Below are 8,547 nucleotides of genomic sequence, written 5' to 3'. Positions count from 1 at the left end.
ACTACTGATGAATAATTGATTCAAGTTCTTGTCCTCGACAAGGCGCCAAAAACTTGTAATATTAAATTTATATTTTTCTATCCTTATCTAATGTGTTGCTTATGAATGAATATGAATATGATGCTCTATGCGCTCAAGTGCTTTGCGATAAAGATATTATTGCGATACTACGTTCTAGGTGTATGCGATGGTGATAATATGCTTCGTAGTATGCATTCGTGTAGTGCGCGTCACAAGTTTTCTTACGCTGGAACTAAGTATAATTCCAATACAAGTTTCTCAGAATGACCTGAGGTCGAACACGGGGATTGTTGTTATTTAGATGCGATACTAGTGTGGTATTAGCGACCGGTTAAACATAAAGAATAGAGAATTTGGTTTGTGCAGAAAATGTAAATTGCGATGAAAATGAATTGCATTAAAGTAAATTGCGATGATAAAATAAATGACTAAACTACTAATGATACAGGGTGGGGACTGGCTGTGAAGTTGTACAAAAGAATCTAATGAATGCGGTGGCAAGTCTTGTGAATGAATCAGAAAAGAATGAGTTGAGGGAGAGGACATCGCAAGTTCGTCAATCCTGTTAAGGACGCAACTGAGGTTCCACTTTTCCTTGGCTTACACCTTTCAGTGATCGGTCGCGTTCCCATATGTCTATGGTGAAACAGGGATGAACATAATGAATGCAAGGTTGTTTCCATCTCTGGAAATACTTCTCGCTTTAGTTAACGCATTATTCCAACCTTCTCTCGATAGGCAGAATGACATCTTCACTTCTGCTCTCACAGGTGAAGATGCCGTCGAGCATGCTTTAGCTAAACTCACCCGATTACCTTAATAAGGATTAACTCACTCGCTTAATTCTTCCCTTTTACCCAGGGGATTAAGGACACAAGATGGAGAAAATGGATGATAAATGTATGAAAGGAACAAAGAGATGATAATGATGGCGATAATAATATTTAAATCTAAAGATCAGCATTTGATACATGATTTGTGAATGAAAGATTAAAGAAAGATGAACACAGTAGATGAATGAAAGAATAGAAACAAATATGGAAAGCATGTCAATGTCTTGACATAGATCCCGATCGGAGACGATGTGCTTGCCGGCGTGTGGATGAGATGGAGTGGAAAGTTTCCCTCTCAGGCTTGCTTTCCCGATAGAAGTGACCTCTTGCATGGAGCTTCTGCTTTGGGAATGGGAAGAATTTCTTGCTCAAAGACTCACATTTCAGCCTTGTCTCGTCGTTCTCCCGGATTTTCTCTGTAAAGTCTCTTCAGACCAACATTCTTTACAATGAATTCAAGGAAGCTATTTATAGACCTCGGCTCTTGTATTGGTGATCCCACTGTGTAATTCTAATAATTCCTGCCATGGCGTAATGAAAAAATCCTCTCTGCTCCACGATCAATCTGTCAGAATCGTACAACAGAAAGCTATACACGTTAGAAGTCCTGCAAATGCGTTGCTCTTCACATCTTCGATCGATCGTCGCATGCACTGCAATTGCATTGATCTTTTCGTTCTTGATCGATTTTCGCATGCTGAGTAGATGCATTGTTCATTTTTGTCCTCGAGCAATTAACGCATGCGGTGATCTATTTCCTGCAAAATAAAGACTTGGACATTCCATTTTGCCATCGCATTGAGGTTAATGGGTGTGTTCATGACACTTTATAATTTTCGCATTTCTAAGCCAATTCTTATACTATCGACACAACTTTTCCTTCTTTTTGCCGCATAATCTAATTAAAACAGCACAAATAACTTGTATTTCTACAAGTTATCACACCCCCAAATTTAGATATATGCTTGTCCTCAAGCATGTCTTTAACTAAGGCAATTTCGCTCAACTCCTATCCTAACTCTGTGTCGATCGACTACTCTGAATGCTCTGCCTCTACAAAATTACTCAACACCGCAAGTTCCTTCTATCCTTTAACATTTCATCACATGCTCTACTTTATTCTTATCTAAAACAAACCTCTACCTAAAAGTCCCTTCTAGTTTTGAGAAGAATGTTTCACCTCTTCTTGCAAAAACAACGAAGTGCGTTCTTTATGCGGTGGCCTGGTTTGCGTCATCGTACAGAGAATGTTAATCATGGTTACACCCTTCGTTTTGGCTTGCTCCCACAGGTTTCATGCGAGCATCCAACTTCGGTTGTGTACCAATCTCAATTTCAACTCTTGATTTTCAGCCAAGTTTTACTTTTGCTGGTCAAAGAAGTTGTCTCTTTTATCCTTATTTTCTCTCTCTCTCTCTCTCTCTTTTTTAATATTGCGTCAATCCTGGAAACCTACCTTCGTTTTGACTTGCTCCCATGGGTGTCATGCGAACATCCAATTACGAGTAGGTTCCTTTCACGACTTAACTCTTATCAGGTTGGGATTTTCCCTTGCGCTGACAGTGGAGTTTTTATGATTTTTTTTTAATAATAATGAACGCATTTGTTTGATATGACCGCATCCGCTTGATCGCATCTGCTCAGACCTTCCCCACCCCAAAATTTAGAGATGTGCAAGGTCCTCATTGCGTTATTTTGGACAGAACAGACAAAACACTTAGTCAAAATTTTGAAAAGAAGGTTTGAGCAGAGTCTTGAAATAGAGAAGGTAAAGTAGAGCTATTGCGATGAATTGTCTAAGTGTTAGTTAGAAAATGCAATGTATAAGAAATATTGATAAGGGTATGCATACTACTCATCATGGCAGCATAATTAACAACGCAAAATAAAAGACAAGAATTACCGCAATAATTGACAAAGGATGATAAGTAAAGAGGATAACGCATATGGAAAGAATAATTACTCAGTTGTATAAAATTTGACTAAGTATACAAAGAATTACAAACATGGCAACACAAAATTTTTGCATGTACAAAAGTATTCAAGGTATAGCTTCTATATACAAAAAAAATAATGAAAGAATGGCCACAAAGAAAAATAGAAAAATTGCGGAGAAGGTGGCACACCCCCAAATTTAGAGTTGCGGCGGGGGATCTTGAGGAGGATGTTGCGGAGGAGCTCGTTGAGGCGCATCTTGAAACTACAGAGGTTGCTATAGATGGGGAGGCACCATGGGACCATGTAGATATGCCGTTAGAAAATTAAAGTACTCATGGTTGCGCTCTGCCATTTGTCTTTGGTTCAGATGGATGGTAAAGGTATTGCGTTGAATATTAATCATTGCCTGCCGCACCATTGTATTACTGTGTTGCAACTCTGCATTGTTTCTCCTGCAACTCTGTTATTACTTGGCTGAAGAAGTTAAGTTGATGAGAGAAGAGGGGCCATATTTATGCTAAGTCAGCAGCAAGGGTTGCGATGGTGGGTTGTGCCGTCGATGTTTCACCAACAACAGTTTGAGGTTGAGCAGAAGGGCCTATTCCCAAGCCGTGTGGTTTGTCAACATGCAGCAATGAAGGTGAAAAGTAAAGTGGAGATGGATGGTGGGGAGACGCTGCTAGGAATGCGGTCAGTTTGAATCTGGAGTGAGAAGGAGGTTGGTGAAGTGTTCTGGAAGAGAGGAAATGGGCTCTATTAGAGGGCTAGGCGGGCAAATGATTAAAGGCACAGGGTCCAAGGGTAATTGGGTTTGCTCTTGTGGTGATTGTTCTTGGACCTTTTTCTTTCCTTTATCATTTATGCGCTGCTTTTTTGGCTTGGGTTGTCGCGGCGCATTCAGATCTATGAGGGGCCGTTTGGGTGGAAGCTCGGGGCAATGTGGGGAATCCTTGAGAAGCATTCTCAGGATCTTCGTATGGATGAGGCCGTGGACTTCAGGCATGGGTTCTTTATCAATGTCTACACCTACAGAGAGGCATAGGCTCGAAATCGTCTACGGAAAGAAGTATTGGCCACTCACATGGCCAACAAAGCCTCGAATCTGCTTCGTAATCAAATGGCCTACATCAATCGGAATGCCTCGCGCGATACAATATGCGGCCATCACTCGATCCCTTGAAATGGTTTTATCATGCGTTGTTGGGATGAGTCGCCATTTCACCAAGTATACCCAAAGTCGCGCCTCTGGGAGTAGCTTGTTGGAGGTAAGGGTCTTAATGCCTGTCAATGATATCGACCACTGGGTGGTTGGTTGCGTTAATACTTTCAGCACATCTTCCATGTGTACTTCTTTAGGATCATCAATTATTTTGTTACCCGGTGCTTCCGGAATGTTCTTCAACTTGTATAGTTCATTGATGTCCCTTGCGCTAAATGACACTACCCTCCCCTCTATGATCACTGCATCTTCAGTGTCATGGAGCCGACCATGATAAAAGGCCCTTTCTACTGCAGGAATAATGATGGATGGGCATTGGTAGAAAGTCTCCCACCCATGTTCCAACACTACACTTGTAATCAGATCTGGTAATGGTGTTGACGCCGGGAAGAAACTCATCTCCATCATCAGATCATCATTTTCTTTCTTTGTTGATGGGCGCCTCCTGGTCGACGCAAGCTCGCTGCTCTTAATTTTAGCTTTGCCTTTATCTTAAGCGGACGTAAGGTGGGACTTCTGTCTTTGTTTGCGTCCCCTTATCTTGCGTTGCTCTTCTTGTTCCTTTTTCCATTCTGCCACTTCTTTTCTCTTATTTTCTCTGACGCGCTGCACATTTGCTTTGTATCGTTTTTCCTTCTCCTTCTTTTCTTCTTCTTTTTCTTCTCTCATTTCTTTCTCAAACTGCTCCGAGGCAAGCAATGTGTGTTGCTCATCCTCGAGCCTTTTTCTTTCTTCTTCTGCCGCCCTTGCGTTGTCACGACGTACGTCCTCATTGTGCAGTTTTCTGGCCAAATCGCCTGATCCGATGATTTGATGCGCACGTGACATCTTTTATTGTTTCTCCTCTTCTTCTATTTTCCTTCTCTCATTTCCTTCTGTTATGCGTTGAAAAAATAATGGGTCACTGGTTAACCCTTGCGGCGCATTCTCCTTGCGACGCTGCATCAGAGGGGTAATGTCTGGATCTTCTCTATCTTTAGTCGCAACCATTCTTATATGCATTGATGAGACTTGAGGTTGCGCTGATGCTTGGGCTTGCGTTGACACCCCCTCTTCCACCCATGCGGTGGTGGATTCTCCATCGAAATCTGGCCTTTCCGCCCTCTTCCTCTTCTCTTCCTTCAAGCGCTTCTTTTCACTCTTCTTCTTTTCTCTCTTCTCCTTTTTCGGTCGGGCAACTTCATCTTATTCTACTCGTTTTTCTTTGCCTTTTCTTTTCTTCTTCCCTTCGATCGTCTCTGGCTGCTTCTTCGCTCCTACCACCTCCAAAACAACCCTGATGGGTCCCTCATTGGAGTTTGTTGGAATAGTCTCCTTAGGATCCGCAATGGCCAGGGCCCTTCTCCGCGAAGCTTCTGCCATTTCCTCCTTCGAAGGCAGGGGCTGGTTTACAACTCTAGCTTCTGGTAGCCCTCCCTCTCTTTCCATATTACTTAAAATGCTCCCAAATACCTCTTTGTCATCTCTTCTCTTCAGCTCACTTTCTGACGAAGGTACTAGGAGCGCCACCTCAGGTCTGGTGGCAAGGGCTTTCTCCGTGCTTGGCCCCTCTTGGATGGTGAGTGGTTTGGCTACAGAGAACTTTCGTCGAGGTTTTCCAGCGATTCTTTGGGCAGGCTTGGGCTAGGCGGTGAGGCGAGGAAAGCCGCCTCCCGTGCAGTGACGGGGGCTTGGGAAGGCGATGATGGTAGGGAAGATGAGTGTGAGGATTGGCCAGCCATGGTTTCAGTTGAGTGAAAGAGTTAGGAAAATTTTGGTTTTAGGAAGGGAATTGGAAGGTTTAGTATACAGAGAAAATTCTTAGGGTTTCTTTTGTGAGAGATTCAAATAAGCTCCTCGGTTGAAGAAGGGTGAGATTTATAGGTTAGGCCTTGATGGCCCCAACGCAATCTTTACGTGGCAGGCTTCGAGATTCTCAAAAAGCCTGCCGCCGCGCTCCTTCCATTTATGATTTAGCAGGAAGGACGTCCTTTCGTCTGCTAAGTCATAATTCCTTGGAAGCTTAAACAATTTGACTACTCTCTCGCAAAGATTTTATCATTTTATTTTATTCGGACGGGTGCAATGTTAAGGATTAACGCAATGCATCCGTTGCCGTAAATGCATATTTGCGGAGGACGGAGACAACGTATGCATTAGCGCAACACACCCCTCAATGCAAACACATTTCTGGAGGACGGGCGCACGGTATTTCTATCAGCGCAACACTACCTCGACATAGTGCACTTTTGCTGAGAACGGGCGCAGTGTACACACGCGCGCAATTCATCCATCAACGCAATGCATTTATGGAAGATGGACGCAAAGTGTATCGATCAGTGCAAGACATACCCGTCATCGCAATGCATACCAGATGTTCATTAAAGTTTTTTATTATTATTATTATTATTATTATTATTATTATTATTATCAACAACGCAACGCTTATCCCAAAGCCAAGTTGATAAGCCTTTGCGGTGTTCATTTTCTTTTTATTAATCATTCACAGAACTTTAGGAACAACGCAATGGTAAGACAGAAATGTAAATAAATTCAACACAACATGAAATTAAACTATCGCAAGTAATAAAATAAGTTGAATAACACAATACTAAAGCAATAAACTAATTTATGAAAGCAGTAAAGACTAATTTAAGAAAGTAGTGAATAACGCAACGAAGAAAGCGGTAGAGAAAGCTGTAAAGAAAGCGATAACGAAAGCGATAAAGATAGATGTTAGAGATGCTGATTGAGAAAAAAAAAATTGTACAAAAGAATCTAATGATACAGGGTGAGAACTAGTTGTGAAGTTGTAAAAAAGAATCTAATGAATGCGGTGTCAAGTCTTGTGAATGAATCAGAAAAGAATGAGTTGAGGGAGAGGACATCGCAAGTTCGTCAATCCCGTTAAGGATGCATATGAGGTTTCGCTTTCCCTTGGCTTACACCTTTCAATGATCGGCCGCGTTCCCGTACGTCTATGGTGAAACAGAGATGAACGTAATGAATGCAAGGTTGTTTCCATTTCTAGAAATACTTCTCACTTTAGTTAATGCATTCTTCCAACATTCTCTCGATAGGCGGAATGATATCTTCACTTCTGCTCTCACAGGTGAAGATGCCGTCGAGCATGCTTTAGCTAAACTCACCCGATTACCTTAACAAGGATTAACTCACTCGCTTAATTCTTCCCCTTTACCCAGGGGATTAAGGACACAAGATGGAGAAAATGGATGATAAATGTATGAAAGGAACAGAGAGATGATAATGATGACAATAATGATATTTAAATCTAAAGATCAGTGTTTGATACATGATTTGTGAATGAAAGATTAAAGAAAGATGAACACAGTAGATGAATGAAAGAATAGAAACAAATACGGAAAGCGTGTTAATGTCTTGACACAGATCCCGATCAGAGACGTTGTGCTTGCTGGCGTGTGGATGAGATAGAGTGGAAAGCTTCCCTATTAGGCTTGCTTTCCTGGTAGAAGTGACCTCTTGCATGGAGCTTCTACTTCGGGAATGGGAAGAATTTCTTGCTCAGAGACTCACTTTTCAGCCTTGTCTCGTTGTTCTCCCAAATTTTCTCTGTAAAGTCTCTTTAGACCAGCCCTTTTTACAATGAATTCAAGGAAGCTATTTATAGACCTTGGCTCTTGTATTGGTGGTCCCATTGTGTAATTCTGATAATTCCTGCCATGGCGTAATGGAAAAGTCCACTCTGCTCCACGATCAATCTGTCAGAATCGTATAATAGAAAGCTGTACATGTTAGAAGTCCTGCGAATGCGTTGCTCTTCACATCTTTGATCCATCACCGCATGCAGTGTAGTTGTTTTGATCTTTTGTTGATCGCCACATTTGGTGGAAATGCGTTGATCGCTTGAATCCATGATCGATCATCGCATGCGTTGTAATTGCGTTGATCTTTTCATTCTTGATCGATTTCTGTATGCTGAGTAGATGCGTTGTTCATTTTTGTCCTCGAGCAATTAACGTATGTGGTGACCTATTTCCTACAAAACAAAGACTTGGACATTCCATTTCGCCATCGCAATGGGGTTAGTGGGTGTGTTCACGACACTTTATAATTTTCGCATTTCTAAGCCAATTCTTATATTATCGACGCAACTTTTCTTTCTTTTTGCCACATAATCTAATTAAAACAACATAAATAACTTGTATTTCTACAAGTTATCAAATAACGACATATTTTAACTATTAAAACAAGTTGGCATTAAACCTAAGTGAACATGCATCTTATCTTTATTATAGATTTTAAATGTCTTATTCATTTTATAACACTTATAAAACTATAGACATACTATAACATACACTTAAGCATTCCATACTTTAATATAATAATTATATTAAATTTTTGAAACCCTAAACATGCATACTATATATTATAACTAGTTTATAACATATGAAAATGCATGAAACATACTTTCCTATGGTGGGATTTTAAATTTGCATGGCATACAATATGCATATACATGTTTGAAATAAATATAACATACATCACATGCATAAATATTTAAAACAACACTAATAT

This window comes from Benincasa hispida, chromosome 11 (assembly GCF_027475165.1).
Source record: "Benincasa hispida cultivar pf3 chromosome 11, pf3_genome.v1.1, whole genome shotgun sequence".
Classification (NCBI taxonomy): Eukaryota; Viridiplantae; Streptophyta; class Magnoliopsida; order Cucurbitales; family Cucurbitaceae; genus Benincasa; species Benincasa hispida.
Note: the sequence above shows the minus strand (reverse complement) of the source record.